Consider the following 24,581-nt stretch of genomic DNA (forward strand, 5'->3'; position numbering starts at 1 on the left):
AATTGCTCGACAGTAATTTGTTCACCCACCGTAATACTTATGCTATCTTGAGAGAAGTCACTAGTGAAACCTATGGCCTCCGGGTCTATCTTCCATCATATTAATCTCCCGTCAACAAGCTATTTCTGTTGCCGTTTATTTTGCAATCTTTACTTTAATCTTTATCATAAAAATAGCAAAAATATTATCTTATCATCTCTATCAGATCTCACTTTTGCAAGTGGCCATGAAGGGATTGACAACCCCTTTATCGCATTGGTTGCAAGGTTCTTATTTGTTTGTGTAGGTACGAGGGACTTGCGAGTGGCCTCCTACTGGATTGATACCTTGGTTCTCAAAAACTGAGGGAAATACTTACGCTACTTTGCAGCATCACCCTTTCCTCTTCAAGGGAAAACCAAAGCAGTGCTCAAGAGGTAGCGGGCACCCCCAACAGGACAAGTTAATATGTTTTGGGACTGGGTTATATACTTAGCGTCAACAATGTTTTTCCAGATCTCTCCCTCATCCAATTGGTATCTTTTAACCAAGAAGCTAAGAGGCAGAGATTCATATTAGCAATATTAGTAATCCCTAATCCCCCAAACTTCATTTTCATGGTCAAAGCCGCCCAAGCAGCTAAGTGGTACTTACGATGGCCTTCTTAATTACCCCCAGAAGCAATGATCAAGCTGAGAGTTAATAAGGGTAGTAGCCAATCTAGGGAATTTGATAATACCCATTAAGTAAAAGGGAATGCTAGCAAGGCATGACTGAACAAGAAGCATTCTCTTTCCCATAGAGAGTAGTCTGCTCCTCCATCCTGCTGCTCTTTTAATGATGCTATCAACCAGAGGTTGTTAGTCCGCCTTCCTAAGTTTGCAATTATGTAAAGGAGTACCTAAGTATTTAATAGGGAAAGAATTTAGTCTACACCCAAAAGTTTGAGCAAATATATGAGCATCACCACTGCTCATATTAATAGGAACAAGGTCACATTTGTGGACATTAATTCTCATGCCAGTAAGTTGCTCAAAACGGGACAAGAGCCATTTGAGATTTTTGGCATGGTCAAGGTTTGGACTTACAAATATTAAGGTGTCATCATCATATTGTATACTAATGACACCAGCAGGGTTTGATACAAGGAAAAAGACCAGAAGTAGAATTTTTACTAGCAACTTTCACAAGCATCCTAGTAAAAAATTAGCAACAAGGTTAAAAAGCAAGGGAGATATACGATCACCTTTGGCACCTACAAAAAATAACTATTGGCATCTTTAACTATGACACCAATAGAACCACCCACCAAAAGGGATTGAATCTTAGCAATCCATTGTGAGATAAATCCTCTACTAGAAATTAATTCAAAAAGAAAATCCATATTAATCATATCATAGGCCTTCTCATAATCTAATTTAAGAACAAAGCCAGACTGATTATAGGAAGCAACAAGATGTATAATCTCATGGGAATCAACTACACGCTCCATAATAAACCTACCTTTGACGAAGACAGTCTGATTTGGAGCAATGAATAAATCACAGATAGAGCCAAATCGGAACGTAGGCACCGAGCTTAGAACAAACATGCAACCGATAGAAGCATAACAGAACATACACAACTAATGACTCATGAACTTGTAGTAGCTTGACCGTAATTAAAAACTTTTACTAACAAAGTTGAATCTAAGTTTAACGAAGCCATTCCACAAAATCATTTTTTGTGAGGAATTCCACAAAAATCACTTGAAGGTAGAAGTATTGTGTTTAAATTAGACGTGTGTTGTGTTGTGACACACTGATCCTAGTGCATGAGAAGGAATTCATAAGGTGCACATTAAGACAAACTGTCAAGATATACAGTGACTATGGCAAGCACCAGAAGTTTGTTGGTTTTCATATTTTGCATGAGATGAGAGAGTTGAGTAGTCTTTTTTCAGGGATTTAAGCACTGGTACTCTAGCTGTTAGACTAATTTAGTGGCTCACTGGCTCGCTAAGGAGGATTTGTCGATGAATAATCCCAGGCTGACTAATCTTTACAATCATATATGCCTTCACCTGTTGAATAAAAGTATTGGAGGGCGAAGAGTCGACTAGTAGTAGTGAAAAAAGTGAGGGCATCTTCTATGCTGACCCACAAATTGTCTCTGGCATCCGTCCGAAGATAGGGGGACTGGGGGACAAGTCCGCAGACACTGATGTGGGAGCCGTCCATCCAACATAACCCGCATACATTTCAAACTGCCTTTGAACTAAACCAGACAAATTACATGCAAACCAAATGATTTTCATACAAATCGGAGCACGTTCATTACATTTCGGACATATTTCAACTAAGTTATAGCGGGCTATGCTAGTCTAGTGCTGGCCGCGGCGGATCTACATTCCCACGACATGGCTTCCCTATGTTCGGCTCCGCCGCTCATCGGACTGGCGTGAGCCGCAGACGTATATGCTTCAGCAGAAGGGCAAGAGTAGCCTCCACCTCCGTGAAGAATGGATGAAAGTTGGTTTTAGGGGTGGGTAAGATGGTCACCATGGCCTTCACCTTCGCCATATCTACCCTATGTCCGGTTGCGCCGCTCATCGGAGTGGCCCGGGAGGGATATGCTTCAGCCGAACATGAAGAATAACTCCTTTGCTTCCATGAAGCAGAGGCGGGCATGACGATGCTCTGCGCTGAACTGAGCAAGACACCGGCTGGGTATGCCGGTGACGCGGTGACGCGGTAGCGGTGGCCATCGTGGGACCACAACAAGAAATATGTCAACTTGTGACCTTCTGCCAGTGACCCTGAAAGAAATGGTCATAAATCTAAAACCATTTGAGACCAATTGGTCATAAGCCGTTTGGTTGGCTCCAAAACCTAAACCATAACGACCATTTTGGTGAGAAAGGTCGTAATTTCCTTACATGGAATGGTCGTAAAGCACACAACACTGGTCCACTGCCTTATTTCTAGCTGATCACGACCAATATAGATGGTCATAGCCTTGTAAATTGTGGTGCATTGCTATGACTAGACACCACCTCATTAGTTTTGTCTATGTGTCAAATTTTGCCTATGTGTCATGTCCATGTGTCAAATTTTGCCCTAGGTTGTGAAGCAACCTACATTTCTGTCATTCCCAAAATTCCCAAAAAAGCTCATAAATTCTGTGGATCATATCTTCCTCAAATATGCCAAAAACCTTCCTTGCCTAGTTCAAAAATAATTCAGGAATATCCATTTTCCTATTCTATTCCGAACAAAACTTTGTGAAGGAAGTGCTATTTATATTTTCTTGATTGCCCTCAAATTCATTGGGCACTCTTTCCTATCCAAATCATTTCCTAATGACAAAATTCACCTCCATTTTCCTAGTAAATCTTCCTTCACAAATTTCCAAAGTTTATGTTCAGCTAGAAAGTTTGTGAAGGAAGTACTAGCTAGGCATATCCTAATGAGTTGAATTTTTGCCACATCTTCTTCATGCCCAAATCAGAGCTCTCCACAAAATTTGAGCCCCATCTAACAATGTATGGGAGCTCACCATCCAATCTTTGTTTCTGGTAATATTTTCAGTTTATGAAGCAACTATATTTTGTACTGCTTTATAATTGATGAACATTTACCAGGACATGACCCTGCCCATAGAACCTCCCTCCACCAAATTTTAGCTCACTCAATTTAGCTGATTTCCCTCAATATTTTTTCCCAATTTTCTGTTTAGTGGAGAGCATTATGAAGGAAGTACCATTTTTATTTATCCAAATGGTATCAAATTCTTAAAGTGCCTTCATATGCCCAAATTAACACCCTCTTCCAAATTGCACCTCAATCCAATCATCTATGTGAGCCCAGCTTCAATTTCTATTTTCTGGCCAGATTGGCACATTACAAAGCAAGTGTTATCTAGACCCCTCCTATTGCCCTCAAACTTTTTGGGCACTCTTCCATATCCAAATCTTTGTCACATGACAATATTCAGCTCCATTTTCCTAGTAAATCTTCCTCAGAAATTTTCCGAAGTTTCTATACAAAGAGAAGCTTTGTGAAGGAAGTAATAGCTAGTTATATCCAAACGATCTGATATTTTTCCAAATCTTCCGCATGCTCAAATCATCACTCTCCACAAAATTTGATCTCTATCCAGCAATCCACGTGAGCTCATCATCCAATCTTTTATTCTAGTCATATTTTCAGTTTGTGAAGCAAATATATTTTATATTGCTTAATTATTGATGAAAATTTACCAGGGCATGTTACTACCTATATAATTTTCCTCCACAAAATTTGAGATCATTTCATTTAGCGAATTTCTCTCAATAATTTTCCCAAGTTTCTGTTCAGAGAAGAGCATTGTGAAGGAAGTACCACTTTGGCATGTTCAAATGGTATCCAATTTTTACAATGCTTTCCTATGCCCAAATGACCAAACTCCACCAAATGTAAGCTCAATCCATTCATTCATTTGAGCCGAGCTTCAACATCCATATTTCTATCCAATGTGGTACTTTGCAAAGAAAGTGCCACATAGGCTTCTCCATTTGAGCTGCAAATTTGCCAAGACAATCTCCTTAGTAGATGATCATCCTAATACAAAAATCAGGCCCATTGGCCATGTGCATTTCCCCCACCGCTAATCAAGTACTTGGCTGTTAATTCATGTTTGAGCTTAGTTCAGTCTCCTCGTGAGATTCTTCTATTGTATTCTTCTTCCTAACGCCTGCGGGGGAGTGCCCAACCCACCAGACATGCCTAGGCCACCCAGAACGCGTGGCAATGTCATGGTCACACGGTGACCGCACGGCGAGCATACCAGTTTACGTGCTCTGGAGATGGGGCCCTCGGCCACCATACAAACCTCGATGTCTCGCCACCACACCATTTATCTTTGATTTAATAGATACTTACGTACCTAAATATGATTTTGGAAAAAAATATAGAGCAAACTATAAAGCAGCTACAGTTCAAATTTGACCCGCTTCTTGCTAAATTGATGAAAATTTGTCTTTTTGTGAGAGGTGGATCAAAAACTTGTGACACCAAACCATTTGGTCAATTATACATTAAATATGGCCTAGTATTATAGAAAATTGATTTGGTCCAATTTTGCAACAAAAAACTTATTTTGTGCACTCGAAAAATGGAAAATGAAATTTTCGTCCAAAGAAAAATGAAAACTTCCTTAGGCAACATTGTTTGTGATTCCAAGATGCAACCTTGTGCACAATAATACATCATCTGAACAAACTATGCCATGAATGTGACCATAAGATTGATCATTTCGCTTCAAAGACATGAATCATGACACGTGATATCTCATTTTTGAGAACTTTTTTTTAATAATTGTCGTATTATAAGTTTGTTATTTGTCCTGCTAACTTGGTAATATATAATGACACAATGCGAAGGTTTTCAATTTTTTGAATTTTTCATGCTCATTTCAAAGTGCGGTCAAAACTTTTGGTTTTTCGTTGATTAAATAGATACTTATGTACCTAGAAATGATTTTTGAAAAAAATTAAGAGCAAACTATGAGGCAGCTGTAGTTCAAATTTGACCCACTTCTTGCTGAATCGCCAGAAATATGTCTTTTTCATGAGAGGTGGATCAAAGCTTTTGACACCCAACCATTTGGTCAATTGTACATTAAATATCGCCTAATATTTTATAAAAATTTATTTGGTCCAATTTTGCAACAAATAGATGGTTTGTCCTTCACAAAAAAACTCATTTTGGGCACTCGAAAAATGGAAAATGAATTTTTTCCAAAGAAAATAAAAAATTCTTCAGCAACATTGTTTGCCATTCCAAGATGCACCCCGTGCACAATATTAGATCATTTGAATGAATTATGACATGAATGTGACCATAAGATTGACCATTTGGCTTGAAAGCCATGAATCTTCACACATGCTAGCTCATTTCTTAGAACACTTTTTTAAAATAATTGTCGTATTACAAGTTTATCATTTTTTATGGTAACTTTGTCACATATAATGACAAAATGCGAAGGTTTTCCAATTTTTTGATTTTTTGAATTTTTCATGTCGCCCATTTCAATATGCGGTCAAAATGACGGGCATGACCGTTCCTAGCTAGTGGTTGAATCTGGGAAACCTTTTGATGTTTCTCTGATTAAAAGGATACTTATGTACCACAAAATGATTTTTATAAAAAATAAAGATTAAACTATGAGGCAGCTGCAGTTCAAATTTGATCCATTTCCTACAGAATCAGCGGAAATTTGTCTTTTTTGCGAGAGGTGGATCAAAACGTTTTGACACCAAACCACTTGGTAAATTGTATATGAAATATGGCCTAGTATTATATAAAATTGATTTGGTCCAATTTTGCAACAAAATATGGTAGGTCTTTCACCAAAAAACTCATTTTGGGCACCCGAAAAATGGAAAATGAATTTTTCGTCAAAAGAAAATGAAAACTTCCTTAGGTAACATTGTTTGACCGTCCAAGATGCACCCTTGTGCACAATATTAGATTATTTAAATAAACTATGTCATGTATGTGGCCATAAGATTGATCATTTGGCTTGAAAGCTATGAACGTTCACACATGATAGCTCATTTCTAAGAACAAATTTTTTAAATTAATTGTCGTGTTGCAAGTTTATTCCAATTTTTTGATTTTTTTTGTGAAATTGTTATGCCTGTTTCAACATGCGATCAACACACCAGGCATGACCGTTTGTAGCTAGGTGTTAAACTTTGCAAAAACTTTTGGTGCTTGTGTGATTAAATAGATACTTATGTACCTAAAAATGATTTGGGGAAAAATAAAGAGTAAACTATGAGGCAAGTGCAGTTCAAATTTGACCCACTTCCTACTGAATCGGCAGAAATTTGTCTTTTTCACGAGAGGAGGATCAAAGCTTTTGACACCCAGTCGTTTGGTCAATTGGACATAAAATGTGGTCTAAGGATTTCTAAAAATGGTGTGGTGCCATTTTGCCACAAATATTTGGTAGGTCCTTCACCAAAAAACCATCTTTGACAATCAAAAATAGAAAATGCTTTTCTTGTAAAAAAAACTTATGTTTAATCAATTACGACCAATTTAGATGGTCATAACATCTTCAAAGTGTTTAATGTGTTCTGATTGGTTTGTGGGCATCTCACGCGGATCATGCATCAAACACCGTCGGATACTCCCGGATTCGACGCCAGCCCTCATCCCCCTCATCCTCTCAGCCCTCACCCCCCTCACATCGCTCAAACCCTAACTCCTCTCCCCGGATTCAGATCGTCCCCTCCACATCGCTCAAATCCTAATCGTTCCACCGCCGCCAACTCCCCCAGCCCCTCCCTTTCGCTTGCCCCTGCTCTTCTCCACCCCCGCTTCTCGCGCTTCGCCTCACGCGCCACAGTGGCGCGGCGACCGAGGCAGCCGTCCGCTCCCTCTAGAGCGCGCACCCCGTCCTCCTCGCTTGCCTCTGCGCGGCCTCCACCTCCAGCTGACCTCGCCTTCCCCTCCCCCACGCCGTAGCTCGCCCTTGCAGCTCATCCCTCCGCGCACGGCTTTGACTCCCTCCTCGAGCACTGGATTCTGCCCCAACCTCATCTCCGGCGACCCCTTCCCTCTCCTCCTAGGCTGACTCAAGCTGCTCATGTAGTGGCTAGATCCGACAGAAACTCCCTTCCTCCCACCTCACGCCTAAAACACTAACCTTGCATGGGCATGGCGGGGGAGCAAGCTCAGGATCCACAACACAACAAGGTGCACATCCCTCCTACTCCCCCTTCTCTTCTTCCTCTCGTCTCCCCAATCTGATATGTGCGTTCATTTTATTGCAGGTTCGTGGAGACAGTACAGAAATTGAGGGCTTGGAGGGCTAAGGATGCAGCGCTTGAGAGTATGGGCACTGATCTCTAGATGTATTTGAGTTGACATCTTTGTTGGTTTAGACAGTACAGAAATTGTGAAGCGTGGTTGATTTGCTTCCGCTTTATGAAATAGAGCTCACTATAGTTATGCGTGAATGAGGATAAGCTTGTAACTGGTGACATATATGTTCTGCTGACCAGCTTTGTAGTTTGCCACTTTGGTGATGTATATGCCCCTGAATGATGATATCTTAAGAAAGCTATGGATTTATGTCCAAATGAAGCTTCTTTGTCATAGTTACTTTGTTTTGTTTGTTGCTTGTTGTTCGAAAGGATAGCTGCAGCGGGAGGAATTTTGCAGCTATTCCTAGATGGCTAGATATCTAGCTTACAATGTGGGTGCCAAAAGATGCCTCTTTTACCTCTTTTGAACATGTTGTAGTGTCCCTTGCTCTCCAAAAATTCGGTGGTGGCGAAATGATGGTGATAGCATTTGTTTTTGGATTGATGGGCATAGTCTGTACTCTGGAATGCTACACCGTTAAAGTGTAAATTAATTGTGCAAAAAAGTTTGTTTTCTTCCACTTTACTGGTGTTTGTTCTTGTCATGTATAATTGCCATTAAGTATTGATGGATGCAGGCAGGGAATTGTATTGTTTGATTAAATGAATCAAAACCTAATTTGTCGTTGCTCCAGTAGACCTGGTTTGGAACCGTTTCTTGTGAAATTTCTCGACAGTTGTACTTGGTACATTCTTAGACAAATCCCAAGCCTTTAGATCAAGGCCCTTGTTTGCCTGCCTATGGCAATCAATAGTTTCTCATTCGCAATTTTGGTGAACATGGATATTTGCTAATTATTGACCATATCCTACACGCACACGGTTCTGCTAATTTTTTTTAAATAATACAATTTTTTTTTAAATTACAGAAATAATACGCAAAAAAAAGATTTTCCAAAAATAATACACCATCGGCCTACTGCAGGCCGACTGAGCCCAGTCGGCCCATAGCAGGCCGACTGGTGGCCCATCAGTTTGCTGCTGGCCGATTGGGCTGTCGGCCACCAGATTCAAGCCCAGTCGGCCTGCAGTTGGCCGACAGGATCCCGTCGGCCTGCAGTACACCGATAGGCCTGTAGTGGGCCGACTATGCTCAGTTGGCCTGCTGTGGGCCGACTGGTGCATGCCTATTTTTAATAATACATGATGATATTTTTTTAAAATATATATTTTAACACGTTATGAATACATGGTAACATTTCTTCAAATACATTTTTAATGGAAATACCATTTTTTTAAACCACACAACATTTTTTTAAATGCTTTTCTGAAATTTTCACAATTTTTTTAGAAACACGCAAATATTTTCTTAAAATGTCATGATCCATCTAAACATTTGTTAACCCACGTGATATGTGAGTATATTGATTGTAATATCATCTTATATTATGGGATGAAGGGAGTACCATTTTGTACAATGTCATGGATATTTTTTGGAAACACGAGAATATTTCCAGCAAAGGTGACGTACATTCATTTAGTGGCACGAACCATTTCTTATCATATTTTCCAAAAAAATTGCATGCATTTTTTGAAAGGCGGGAACCTTTTTCCATTGTGATGAACATTTGTTTTGAAAGTTATCGACATTTCCAAACTGCGCTTTTCCCGCCATCCATTTCCCGCCACCCATTTCCCGCCACCCATTTCCCGCCAACCCTTTCCCGCCACCCATTTCCCGCCACCCATTTCCCGCCACCATTTCCCGCCACCCGTTTCCCTCCTCCCATTTCCCGCCAACCTTTCCCGCCATACCGCAGTCGTTCTTTCCCTCCATTTTCTCGTCTGTATCTATAAAACCCCCTTCAGACGGAGCTGGATAAGCATTGCAGTGTAGTGTAGTTGAGATGGCCCATTATCCTTTCGATCGTAATTTTCACCCTGGGATGAGCAGGACTCTTCTGAGGCTAGCTACCGATTTCAGGATGGATAATAGGATAGTTCCATGGGACGAACTCACCGGTAGTGACACCATAATGAATGAGTTGGCTCACCAATTACGTAGTTCTGGGTGGCCTGAAAGGACCTATGAGGAGGTACGTAAAGAACTTCTTAGGTTGCATGACAGGTGGAAGAAGGTAGTGGTGCCGAAGAGTGAAACTTTCAGAAGGATTGCAGCAAATAATCCATGTTTATGGACTGAGGAGAGCGAGGACGAAGATGATATCTTCATGCCGCCGCTTCCGGGTTCTGCATCGTCGAAGGGCAAGAGTTCTTCATCATCGAAGGGCAAGGTTTCTGCATCGTCGAAGGGCAAGAGTTCTTCATCGTCGAAGGGCAAGAGTTCTGCATCGATCGAGGATGACGATGATGACTTCATGTAGTTTTTATGCTGTATGTTGTGAGTTCAGTTACGTGCCATTTAATTTAGATGTAGTTCTATCTAGTTGTTTGTAATGTCTCGTTGTATGAATATTATGTTCTATCTAAATATGATCTTGTAGAGTAGGCATATGTCTCGTACATAAGTACATAGTCATTTGTCTCATACATAGAATAGACATAAGTCTCACACAGAAATAGATGGTAATGTCTCTACTGATACATAGGAGCGGCAATGACGACGTCTGGCCTGCCGGGGAGGCGGATCTCGAATGACAAATGCATCACATATAACTCGGTTTCCTGTAGCAATGCAACTAAACAACCCTTTTCCATTCCCATTCGCTCAGCATTTCTTGAATCTTGCCATCATCAGTTATGTCAATCAATTTTCTTTCCCCAGGGCCATCTGAATGCTTCCTGCTGACGTAGTACACAAAATCGTCTTCCTTCAACCCTTGCTTCAACATGAATTTAGTCTTCAACCAATCAAAAGTGAGGTCCACTTCACTAACTTGCACAACACTTGGAGACAAGCCTTGGACATGAACAATAGGGCTAAGCACCCACTGAGTACCCTCAGCCATCTGCAACACACAAATCGCATTGAGTACCTACCCTACCCCTTAATATCCCCACTAACAAATATTAGACATGTCTATATATTACGAAGCTATATATTACAGAATATTAACGGAGCAACTAATACAATTCACCCTCCTACAATTATATTACGAATATTTGCCGTAGCAACTACAAATATTGACAGATTAATTAGTTGACATCTAAATATATTAACAAATACTACCGGAGCACCTACGAAAAATAAAATGTGGGCTTAAATATACCCTTGAAGCGTGCGTGCGAAGGATGAACCACGAACGGCGGCCACCAAACTGCCGGTGCTCCGGCTCCAACGAAGAACGACGAACAACAGCTTCACCTCCACCACAGTGCTCCAATTTCACCACCAGCACACTGCAATGCTTATGCACCTCCGTCTGAAGGGGGTTTTATAGGTAGAGAGGAGAAAATGGCGGGAAAGAACGACTGCGATATGGCGGGAAAGGGTTGGCGGGAAATGGGAGGACGGGGAAACGGGTGGCGGGAAACGGGTGGCGGGAAAAAGTTGGCGGGAACATATGGCGGGAAAAAGTTGGCGCGAACATATGACGATGATGACTTCATGTAGTTTTTATGCTGTATGTTGTGAGTTCAGTTACGTACCATTTAATTTAGATGTAGTTCTATCTAATTGTTTGCAATGTCTCGTTGTATGAATATTATGTTCTATGTACATATGATCTTGTAGTTCCGATAACAGAGTACTAAAATAGAGTAGGCATATGTCTCGTACATAAGTACATAGTCATTTGTCTCATACATAGAATAGACATAAGTCTTACACAGAAATAGATGGTAATGTCTCTACTGATACAGATACATAGAAGCGTCAGTGACGACGTCTGGCCTGGCGGGGAGGCGGATCTGGAATCGGGGACCATCCCAACCTGTCGGGTGCCCTAACGTGACGAGGAGGAATCTCAGACTCTCCCTGGTCATGCTGTGTATCCTGTGTGGGGCCTGGTGGAGGAGTCGAAAACATGTTCATCCACTGGGTGTGCTGCGACATCTGAGCCTGTATGTTGTCCTCGGGATGTTGATCACTCCCCCACGTATCATGTGATGCCGACATAGACGCCTGATATCCATAGGCCCCTACGCGATGGAACGGTTCATCATGAAGAATGAGGTCGCGTCAATTAATATTGAAAACAATAAATATGAAGACACATACCTGCTGGGTGTGACGTCTGCTCTGGCTGAAACACGAAACTGGACGAGGGACCGTGCTGCTGTGGCTGTGGAGAAAACACGAAGCTCGACGAGGGACCGTGTTGCTGTGGCTGTGGAGAAAACACGAAGCTCGACGTGGGACCATAGTGCTGCGGGTGCCACGTAGAACTGCCAGGTTGGTCAGGACGGGGTGGCCTGGTTGTCGGCTGCTGTGCTAGGCGTGGACGTGGTTGATGTCGTTGCATGGAGTGACGCGGCTGCTCCTGCTCGTGCTGAACAACATCGGTTCTCCGGGTGCACGTGATAGCCTCGTACACAGTCCGTATCTTATTCTGAATTCTTTCCAAGAAGGGCTGTACCACTGGACGATGATGAAGAAGAGGTCCAGACGATAGTGATCGTCCAAAGGTGGTCACGTCGTCGTACAGTTCGCGTGTCAAGGTAGCCTGCAAATTTCCATGACGATTAATAATGTCTGTCTCTTGCACGTCAAAGTATGTGACAACATTACGTAAAGAAAAAATATCTTACCGCGTACTGCCTAGAGCCCGAAGTATCATAGCTCGGGTACATATCCGACGGAGTAGGATCCGGTAACTCCTCTGGGTGGGAGTACTCAACAATGCGTAACCGTGTTCCGGTCATGTAGCGCCGCAAATAGAGATTGAATTCATCGAGATCGAAATTGTGATTCTCGTGCCATAGATTTGTGTTTGCTGTCTCCCATTCTATAACATACGGCTCTAGTCTAACTAGCCAGTCAGCAGTTGTCCTGTTCATGCCCTTCCTTGTCGTCCTAAAATTGTGGTGTGTGTTCAACAATTACCTAAAGCTTCGAATGGAGTACTATGAAAGAAAATGCAACATTGAAAAACTGGTTAATACCTGTGGATGTGTGCTGGCACCGGGTTCTCTATAGGGGGAGGTAGCTCCAACTGCAGAAGACCAAATTGCCTCATAACCCTCTGTTGTGCCATCTCCTCGACGAAGACATCGAAGATGATCTTCGATTTTGTCATCCAGTAATCTCGGTCCCTTGTGCATAGCACAGACATACCAGCAGGGTATCTCGCTTGTATGGCTGCTTCCGTGTAGGGCTGCCAGATGACCCCGGTGTACGCATCGAACTGCTCGTTCAATGCTGTGTACGCCTTCCTGGTCTGATCACTAGCAAAGCGTCTCTGCAGAGAATAAAAGTTAGTAGCCGCTAGCATCGATCGATCTCTTGTGCAGAAAAAGTTGCATTAAACTACAACACGGTGCATACCTTGCGACGAGTCCAACACAGACCGAAAGTAGGCATGTCGATGCCGTCAACATCAAACATGGCGTCTATAGGCTCATGAACACGTACATCTGGTCGCCCTATAGAGAACCTCTCCCACGACCACAGCTGTAGGAATAGAGGGCATCCAAGAAGGGCTGGCTTTCTCGATGTAAGCTGGCAACCGTTGCACATACCTCGGTATGTAGCCGCTAACACCGCCGAACCCCAACTCCTCTGTCTGATCTGATCCGCCGTCTGAGCGCTCGCTATCTCGAGTGCCATAGGGATGTAGAGGGCGCTAATAGTGGTGACATGGTTCTCCGTGAACATCACCTTGCCGAAAAGCCACAGTAAGTAGGCCTCGAGGCTCCGAGTGATCTGTTCCGCAGTCAACGGCGCCCGGAAGTTCTGGATCTGCATTAAGCGAAGAGAAAGTTTTAGTAAGCCGCAATTATTTTCTGTAAAACTTTATGCGCGATAACTTGAAGAGAATAGGTAGGGGAAATTACCCGGAAATTTAGCAACCACTCATACTTAGGTCCGTGATGCTCCCATACCGGATCGGGAGCATCCGGAAAAACACCGTGAAAACGTTCTGTAAGAGCTCGCTCCCAACCAGCCGGTGCGTCCAACGGTCCTACGGCATGACCTGCCAACGGTAGTCCGAGCAAAAGTGACACATCCTCCAGAGTAGGAGCCATCTCTCCCCATCTGAAGTGAAACGTGTGGGTCTCTGGCCTCCAACGGTCCACTAAGCAGCTCAGCAAAGACCCATCGATGGCGACGCGTTTCTCACCCGGGATAGACTCAACCAGACGCGCGAAAGGTAAAAGGCCGGCCCATTTCAACCTTCATCAGAGAACTTTTCAGTTACTGTCTCCCATTTCAACCATTAATATGCATGTCAGTGTGCAAATTAATAAAGCACGTACCGCTGAAGCCATCCTGAGTGTATCTTCCAGTTTTCCTTAGGAGTGCGAGTGACGAGAGGCTCAAGCTTGCGCTCATACCATATCGCACCACGATGACCCTTATCAATGTCCCCATTCAGCAACCACAATCCCGACATTCCTGCACTTACAAAATTCAGAACAAAGTGCCACACTTAATAAAAATTCATAACATAGTGCCACACTTAATAAAAATTCAGAACATAGTGCCACACTTAATAAAAATTCAGAACATAGTGTCACACTTAATAAAAATTCAGAACAAAGTGCCACACTTAATAAAAATTCATAACATAGTGGCACACTTAATAAAAATTCAGAACATACTGTCACACTTAATAAAAATTCAGAACATAGTGCCACACTTAATACAAATTTCAGAACATAGTGCCACAGCACACTTAATATAAATTCAGAACAAACTAGTGCTAGCTTAGCTTCTTCCTCTCGCCCTTACTCCTCTACTACCTCTACCTCCTCTTCTTCCCCGGTTGCCTCGTCCACGCCCAGTGACGAAAGTGGGACAATTAGTGTCCCTATGGCCAAATTCATTGCATAGAATGCATTGCCTAGTCGGACCTCCTGCTTCAGATTCATCCATATCATTTCGGATGCGCTGACACTGCCGTCTGCCTCTACTTGTACGCATATGCTCTGGGTTTGGAATGTAACGCCTATCGGCGGGGTTGACGCTGTTGAAATTACCCATTGATCGAAAACCCATCAGCTCACCTGTCCAGGTATTGAGGACAGCCTCTTTCAGAAAATATGGAGACACAAACGATATTGCGTCCATTCCAAGCTGCCCGCAAGCAGCAAGTACATGTGAGCAAGGTAGGTGAAGCAATTTCGGTTTATTGCATGTGCACTCACACGTTGGCCAGGCTTCATTGCCAATTTTCACCTCATGCGTCCTCAACTCATTTGCACATCCGAATTTGTTGTTGGCTAAGCGGACCTCAAACCTTCTTTCTTGATTACCGATGGCGACTACAGTGTGTGACCTAGCTTTTTGCATCTTGTTGTCCATGTACTTCGTGACTCTTTCACAGTACCGTGTATTTGGGTTGTTCAAGATATGCTGCTCTGCTATTTGACGTCTGTCTCTGAAATACTTGACGGTGCCATAGAAAATACCCTCAACGATGGCTGTAAGTGGCAATGCCCGGTTTCCTCTGAGGACAAAGTTGTATGTTTCCGCGAGGTTCGTTGTCATGACACCGTACCTTGCTCCATGTGTGTCATGTAGCAAAGACCACCTCTCCAGAGGCTCATGCTCTATCCACTGCTCGAAGGTTTTAATCGACCTCCCGAGCCTTCTCCTAGTACCAGGTGGGTCAAAGCCTGGCAGGTCACATAGCCCAACAGCCTCCTCCTCCACGGCCGCTGTTCCTGTTGCCAACTGTGCAGCTACTGCTTCAACATGTGCCCTCACCGCTGCATCTCTTGCAGCTTTCCTGTCCCTCACGTGTCTCTGCGTGCACACATTAAGTCTGTCGCGTATCAAATTGTACTTCCATAACTGGTTCTGCTTGCAGAGTTTTTTGAACAGATTCATCAGGTTCTTATTTCTAAACTGCGAGAAGAAATTAGCCCCGAGATGGCGCATGCACCAACGGCTCTGCAAGTCCTGCCATGGAACTTGTTCCTCAGGGCCTGGGTTTGTCAGTGTCCTTATCGCACTGAGTATACCTGCATGCCTGTCATGAAGGATGCACACATTCGGCTTCTCCTTGACAACTGATATTTTCAACTGCCTGAAGAACCATGTCCAACTTTCAATGTTCTCACTCTCCACAAAAGCAAATGCCAGTGGGACGACTTGATTTTGGCCGTCTTGACCTATGGCTGTCAGTATCTGACCCTTGTACTTGCCTGTGAGAAAAGTACCGTCAACACATATCACCGGTCGGCAATGCCTGAAAGCTTCGATGCATACACCGAAAGAGAAGAAGAGACGATGCAAAACCCTCACAGTTGGGAACTCTGGCATGAACATGTCTTGGATATCGATATAGGTGCCTGGATTCCGCTGCTGCAGGGTGTGGAGGAGGTGGACAACAGAGTCATATGCATCAAAATAAGAACCAAATCTCCTCTCAAGCGCTGCATGCTTAGCCCTCCAAGCCTTGCCATAAGAAATTCTGTACTTCAACCTGGCGAACACTTTTGTCTGCACTGCCTTCACTTCCATAGCTTTGCCTTGCACTATCTCATCGTAAAACAGTCGAGCAATAAGCGTGGATGAAAGGTTGGCATGATCTTGAGGGATGCAGGGAATAAGACAAGTGTGATTAACTAAGTCACTTATCACCCAACTTGTGCCATACTTAGGGAGAAAGCCGTGCACCCTTGCGGGACAATCTGCATTCTTGCATACCATTGTGAGGAATTTCTGACTGGACACCTCAGCTTTGAAAACCCTTTGCGTGGACATTGCCCAATTAATTATTGCATCCTTCAGGGCTTGCTTGTTCGGATACATAGCACCCGTCGCAATATTGTTCTGGTGATATTGCCAGGCTGAATCATGTCCATCATTCACGGTCATTGCAGATGATAAGTCATGATTCCACCATGCAGGATTCGGGACCTCCTCTGCATTTTCTTCTTCATCTGACTCGTCAGAATCATCGGCATGACCCCTTTCAACATCGGTGTCTTCTTCTTCCATCTGGTTCTGCATGTGCCCATCTACCTCGTCAGCGTCCACCTCGCCATTGTAATCACCATCGGCATTTCCTCCTTCTACCTGACTACTCTGCCCTGGTTCATAACCATAAGCATTTCCTCCTTCTACCTGACTGCTCTGTCCTTGTTCGTAACCATAAGCATTTCCTCCTTCTACATGACTGCTCTGTCCTTCGTAGCCACCCTCCCCTTCATGTGCAGTGACCTCCTTCACGACGGGAAGCACTAAAGCAACAGGATTGCATCCCCTTCGTTCACAACCTTGTAACCACCGCACCCAATCGGAGTCTCCCTCTATTGGCCTCAAATAAAAGTAAATTTTTGAACTTGACCGTGTCCACAATGCATGAACACCGACGGTGTGTGTTTCAGTATCAAGACCTAAACTTGCCGCAATCCATTCTTTCAACTGACTAACAGACCATGTTTGTGGTGCGCTGATTGCAACCTCTATGTGAGTAAATTCACTCAGATCTGCTCCCAACTCATTTGTTTGGACAGTACCAGGACCATAGTAAAATCTCAACTTCACTACATCGGACATCTCGACTCACCTATTTTTTCAACATAGAAATACAAGTATTAGACATGTCTATATATATATTACCAGGACCATAGTAAATAATATAATAAATAGGCCCATGTTTACTAATAATAAATAGGCCTCAAATAATAATAATAATATAACCGACAAATATGATAATTCAGTTTATTTGAATTATATGGCCATGTTGATGTATTTTTTATTTTAATCTATGTTAAAATAATTTAGAAAAAGGCATGCGTCTTATTTCTACGATCATGTAAAATTCTTCCTTGCAAAGAAGTTTTTTTGTTAAACTACAGCGTGGCCGTTTAAAAAAAACAGTGTGGCATTGCTTGTTATGGGTTAAACTTTAGAAAATACGCATAATAAAGGTTAGCGGGTAATCCGCTTCATATTGGCATCGGGTACGGACTGAAACGTTTTTTAACATGTAGTTCTACTTTTCCTATTTTTTGCTTGCTTATTAAATTTTCATCAAACTGACATGCTATGCACATGCCGACCCCAACTCTTCAAAAAAAAACTTGTCTCTTCTTTCCAACTTTTTATTCATGTTTCCGACTTCTTATCCCACACCTGTGTACGTGTCAAGTATTAAGCAACAACTTATTATCCCACTAACAACTAATACAATTCACACACCTACAACTATATTACGAATATTTGCCGTAGCAACTACAAATATTTACGTATACTACCGGGGCAAATAACAATAATCGCACACAAATTTATTTTCACATCGAACGAAGCGTGCGTGCGAATGAATAATATTTACGTATACTACCGGGGCAAATAACAATATTTCCGTATACTACCGGGCCAAAAAACAATAATCGCACACAAATATTTACGTATACTACCGCGGCAAATAACAATATTTACGTATACTCCCGGAGCACCTACGAAAAATAAAATGTGGGCTGAAATATACCTTTGAAGCGTGCGTGCGAACGAAGAACGAAGAACGAAGAACCACGAACGAAGAACGACGAACGACGAACGACGAACGACGAACGACCTCCACCACCACCACCTCCACCACCTCCACCACCACCACCACCTCACCACCCCAACTGCCCCAACGACGAACACTGCCCCAACTTCACCACCACCACCTCCACCAAAATGCTCACCACGACCACCACAAGCTACCCCGTCAGTAGATCGACACCTCTTTTGGCTGCCCTAAATGAGTTGAACCCATTCACGGTGCCAAAATCGCGAAAATGTAGCTCATTTAGGTGTACAAATGTGTGCCATTTTTCTGTAGAGAGAGGAGGAGGAAGAACACAGCAGAATGAGCCACGGGAGAAGAATAATGGAGGAAGGAGAGGATATGGGTGGGCAGGGGAGAAGAAATAATGCAGGAAAGAGAGGAGGAGAGGATAAGGGCGGGCTGGCCAGCGCGCGTCAGGTCGGCAGCACCCTGTCGGCCACCAGGTGGCCGATCGGCGGGCGGCAGGCCGACAGGGGCGCACCACGCCGACAGGCCGCTGCCTCCCCCCTCGCGACGTGGCACGACCAACCACAGGCCGCCGCGTGGCTGCCCGGCCTGCAGTCGGCCTCCTGATAGCCGATCGGCCTGCTGTGGGCCGACTGGGCTCAGTCGGCCTGCAGTGGGCCGACGGTGTATTATTCTTGTAAATTCTTTTTTCTGCGTATTATTTCTGTAATTTTTTAAAAAAGATTGTATTATTTAAAAAAAATTGGCCACGGTTCTGATGTGAAACATTCCATGCTTGTTTGATGCTAAGTTTGTCATATGTGCCAATTCAATTCCCAATTGATGAATAGGCATATTCTAGATAAGTAGCATCATCTTGTTAAAATAATAATAAGTAGAATGATAATATACTAGTGTATCTTCAGTTTTTATTTTAACAGTACTCGCGTAATATTTCTTCTATCAGTGACATACTTTTTGTTCTCTTTTGAATGCTCGGATGTTTTGCATCATCCCGTCATTGCTAAGGAAGAAGCAGGACTTCGAGAAGAAATATTTTTTAAGCAGATTACATGTTTTGTCGCTGTGAAGTACTAGATAGGCTAGTTATATTTTTTTACTATCCTGGATTATTTCAGCAGCTGTATGCTTGAATACAACATGCTGTAGGTTGCTTGGACCTATATAAAATACGGATGTGATGGAAATTTGTAGAATGTGTGATCTGAGATATTTTTGTAACACTCAGGTAATTGGTCATAACTTGATTCATATTTTTCTCAAACTGGTTTGAAAATGTTCGTCAAATAGGCTGGAGTTGGACCGTAAAGAGGCCAAAGGCCCAATTTATATTAGACAAATACATTTGAGGTAAAAAAAATTAAAATAGAAATAAATAAATGTGGAAAGGCCAAGGCCTAGGAATAAGAAAGCATGGAAAATATTGGGGTTGACTTGATCGGTAGAACATCATTTGACAAAAAATAGAGAAAAAGTCCAAATTGTAGGGCTTGGCGTGTGTAGCTGACCAAAATTGGCAGGAAAAATATATAAATAGGCTGAATTATTGAGATTGTCCCATATGGACACTGAATTGGACTAGGCTGAATTTTACCAACGACCAATTCAATTGGTCGCAATTTTGGCACGTCAGCTTGCCATGTTGGATCCAACGTGGCCTCAGCAGGAAGCCAGTGACCAAAACCACTAGTCGTAGAGTGTATGACCTTTTATTTTTTGTCGTAATCTTCTACGACCATATCAAAAAGAAGGTCGTTAAGTTTCATTAAAGCCGACCAGCTTTTGATCAACTATTTTTTGGTCACAAAAAGGTCGCAAATGGAAAACAATGACCATTCAGTGACGGATATTGATGGTCGCAAGTTAGCATTTTTCTTGTAGTGGACCCAAGTGGTGGTGGCCTCCCATGGTCTACCTTTCCTTAGTGCCGGTGGCGGTCGCTGACGTGCTGGCCGCCTTCGCCGGCAGGGCGCGGTTTCACCAATATTTGCGACGGATCATGCGACCATAGGCGCGGGGGGAACGAGACGACATGGTGGCGTCCACGGTGTCCGTGCCGATATGGAGCCAGTGGTCACTCCTCTTCGAGCCATCTTGGAGCAGCGAGTTGCTTCACGACGCGCCTGCTTGGAGTGATGACATAGTCCTCCGATTGGCCGCCTGCAGCGACACCCATGGTACTAACAGCCTGGGGCGATGGGGGAGGTGGAGCAGCGAGTTGCCTCGCTCATATCCAATGGGCTCAACGGCCACCTAGCCAGCTTTTATGCCAGAGAACTCCTCTTTCTGTTTGTTGGATGCCATGGAGAGTGTTGAGAGTATGGTGCAAGGAGGAGATGTGGAGCGAAGATGTGGAGCGAAGGTGTGGTGAGGTCTTTGCATAACCAGATTTTGTTCCTAAAAAACCTAAAACTATGGACTAAAAATTGGAAAGAGAAACATCGGCAGTAACTGTAGCATCTTAGATTAAGCCTCATTCAATGCCATCTATGGATGGTGTAAATGAACAAGACCACATCTCCAACGGGGTTTGGAACATGGAGCTAAAGTATCCAGCGACGCTGATGAGGCATGAACATGGGGGAGCAGATGGGGAGGGAAGGAGCAGACCTGCGAGGTGGAACGACAGGAGTGGTGGCGACTAAGTCCGCGCTCAGGTGAAGCTTGAGAGGAGAGGCATGCTCCGGAGAGGAAGCATGCTGGTGTCCGGCAGAGGAAGTTGGTCGGAGGTGCAGTGGCTCGATGAAGGACCGGTCGGCTCCGGTTGTGGTCCGTGTCATTTGTATGTGATAACCCACAAGTATAGGGGATCACAATAGTTTTCGAGGGTAGAGTATTCAACCCAAATTTATTGATTCGACACAAGGGGAGCCAAAGAATATTCTCAAGTATTAGCAGTTGAGTTGTCAATTCAACCACACCTGGATAACTTAGTATCTGCAGCAAAGTATTTAGTAGCAAAGTAATATGGAAGTAACAGTAACGGTAGCAAAAGTAATATTTTTGGGTTTTGTAGTGATTGTAACAGTAGCAACGGAAAAGTAAATAAGCGAAGACCAATATGTGAAAAGCTCGTAGGCATTGGATCGGTGATGGAGAATTATGCCGGATCCGGTTCATCATGTAACAGTCATAACATAGGGTGACACAGAACTAGCTCCAATTCATCAATGTAATGTAGGCATGTATTCCGAATATAGTCATACGTGCTTATGGAAAAGAACTTGCATGACATCTTTTGTCCTACCCTCCCGTGGTAGCGTGGTCCTAGCGGAAACTAAGGGATATTAAGGCCTCCTTTTAATAGAGTACCAGACCAAAGCATTAACACATAGTGAATACATGAACTCCTCAAACTATGGTCATCACCGGGAGTGGTCCCGATTATTGTCACTTCGGGGTTGCCGGATCATAACATATAGTAGGTGATTATAGACTTGCAAGATAGGATCAAGAACTCACATATATCGTGAAAACATAATAGGTTCAGATCTGAAATCATGGCACTCGGGCCCTAGTGACAAGCATTAAGCATAGCAAAGTCACAGCAACATCAATCTCAGAACATAGTGGATACTAGGGATCAAACCCTAACAAATCTAACTCGATTACATGATAAATCTCATCCAACCCATCACTGTCCAGCAAGCCTACAATGGAATTACTCACGAACGGCGGTGAGCATCATGAAATTGGTGATGGAGGATGGTTGATGATGACGACGGCGACGGATTCCCCTCTTCGGAGCCCCGAACGGACTCCAGATCAGCCTTCCCGAGAGAGTTTAGGGCTTGGTGGCGGCTACGTATCGTAAAACGCGATGAATCTTTCTCTGTGATTTTTTTCTCCCCGAACACGAATATATGGAGTTGGAGTTGAGGTCGGTGGAGCTTCAGGGGGCCCACGAGGGTGGGGGCGCACCCAGGGGGCAGGCGCGCCCCCACCCTCGTGGACAGGGTGTGGCCCCCTGGCCTTGATTGTTTCGCCAATATTTTTTATTATTTCCAAAAATAATCTCCGTGGAGTTTCAGGTCATTCCGAGAACTTTTGTTTCTGCACATAAATAACACTATGGCAATTCTGCTGAAAACAGCGTCAGTCCGGGTTAGTTCCATTCAAATCATGCAAGTTAGAGTCCAAAACAAGGGAAAAAGTGTTTGGAAAAGTAGATACGTTGGAGACATATCAGTATGCTCGGCGGAGCCACTGTGAGGTGGTTGGCGCGCTGGGGCGGGGGACCGATGGATGGGGCGATGGCGGAAGTGGTCGGGGCGGTGGGGGCGTCAGAAATGGTCAAGGTGGAGGGCAAGAGACGGTCGTGGTGTTGTTGGGTGTGGCGATGATGAGGGAGTCCTGGATTAGGGGGTCCTCGGACAGCCAGACTATATACTTTGGCCGGACTGTTGGACTATGAAGATACAAGATTGAAGACTTCGTCCCGTGTCCGGGTGGGACTCTCCTTTGCGTGGAAGGCAAGCTTGGCAATTCGGATATGTAGATCTCCTCCCTTGTAACCGACTCTATGTAACCCTAGCCCCCCCCCCCTCCCCGGTGTCTATATAAACCGGAGGGTTTGGTCCGTAGGACAACAACAATCATAATCATAGGCTAGCTTCTAGGGTTTAGGCTCTACGATCTCGTGGTAGATCAACTTTTGTAATACTCATATCATCAAGATCAATCAAGCAGGAAGTAGGGTATTACCTCCATCGAGAGGGCCCGAACCTGGGTAAACATTGTGTCCCCCACCTCCTGTTACCATCCGCCTTAGACGCACAGTTCGGGACCCCCTACCCGAGATCCGCCGGTTTTGACACCGACATTGGTGCTTTCATTGAGAGTTTGACTTGCCATCACCATAAGGCTTGATGGCTCGTCTTGTTGTCAAGGAAAACATCACCTCTGGGGAGCCCTAGCTATAGGCCAAACTCTCTGACTAGGCGGCTTTGTCATGACCGCCCGTTCGGCCGTTGCGCCGACGATGACTTCTCGGGTCATCAAAAACAGCCTCCACGTCGGCTCGGGATTCGCCGAGCAGATGGATCCAATGGAGCTCTCTTCCTTGAACAAGCTCTTGGATCGCATCGCCGCCTTGGGAGTCGCTACGGACTATGATCGGATCAGGCTTAAACCCGACCAAAGGGAGATTAACTCTCCACCGGTCACCCATCAGATAGCGGTGGTGGAGGAGCAACGCAGCGATTCTTCCTCTGTCTTGAGGACAAACTATGTCCGGATTCCCGAGCCCTCCGAGCCGGATACACGTCTACGGGAGGACATGGCCCAAGCTTTGAACCTAGAATCAGACAGCGGGCCAGACCTATTGGGCAACATCCCGGAGCCCGAACTGCCAAGCTCGGAAACTCCTCCGCCCCTGGGTCTCAGATCGGGTCAGGGTTCGGACCTAAATCCACCCACGCACCCAGATATAAGTGATCTTTCCCACATTAGACAAGAGCCCCAAGAGACAGTACATCACTATTGGGCCAGATTCCTCCTTGTAATGAGCAAGGGCAAGGACTGTCGCGAGGAAGACGCAATTTCATTCTTTTGCAAAAATTGTATGGACAAGGGAATCCTCAACGCCATAAGTCGCCGTGACATAGCACACTTCGCTGACTTGGCGGCCATAGTACAGAAGTACTGTGCGATGGAAAGCACCTGGAAAACCCAAACAAAATTCTGGGATCCTCCGGCTCTCACTAAACCCCCCGTCCGAACTAAAAGGGTGTACTCTCGTAAGTCACCCGATCCAATTACAAAGAAACCAAAGCCCACTACAGGGCGTGGAACTGTATTGGAGGGATGGCTCAATGGGCCATGCAAAATTCATAGTACAACGGATACCATACCAACACATAGCCTTAGAGCATGCTGGATACTCCGGCAGGTGGCCAAGAGCGGCGAGGATATCCTCATCAACAATACAGTAGAGCACCATCCCGTGGAAAATAACAATACATTATTGACAGTCTTTGAGACCTTCGCCTCAAATAATACGCGCAAGCGAGCACTCCGCAGCCTTGCCGAAGTCTGCCACATGGCAGCAGTAAATCCATGGAGCGATAAGGCTATAACCTTCAATGCCAGTGATGAACCTAAATTCCGAATAGCCCGAGCACCAGCTGCCTTGGTCCTTAGTCCAATTGTGGATGGCTTCCGTCTTA

Source organism: Triticum aestivum, chromosome 3D (assembly GCF_018294505.1).
Source record: "Triticum aestivum cultivar Chinese Spring chromosome 3D, IWGSC CS RefSeq v2.1, whole genome shotgun sequence".
NCBI classification, from domain to species: Eukaryota; Viridiplantae; Streptophyta; class Magnoliopsida; order Poales; family Poaceae; genus Triticum; species Triticum aestivum.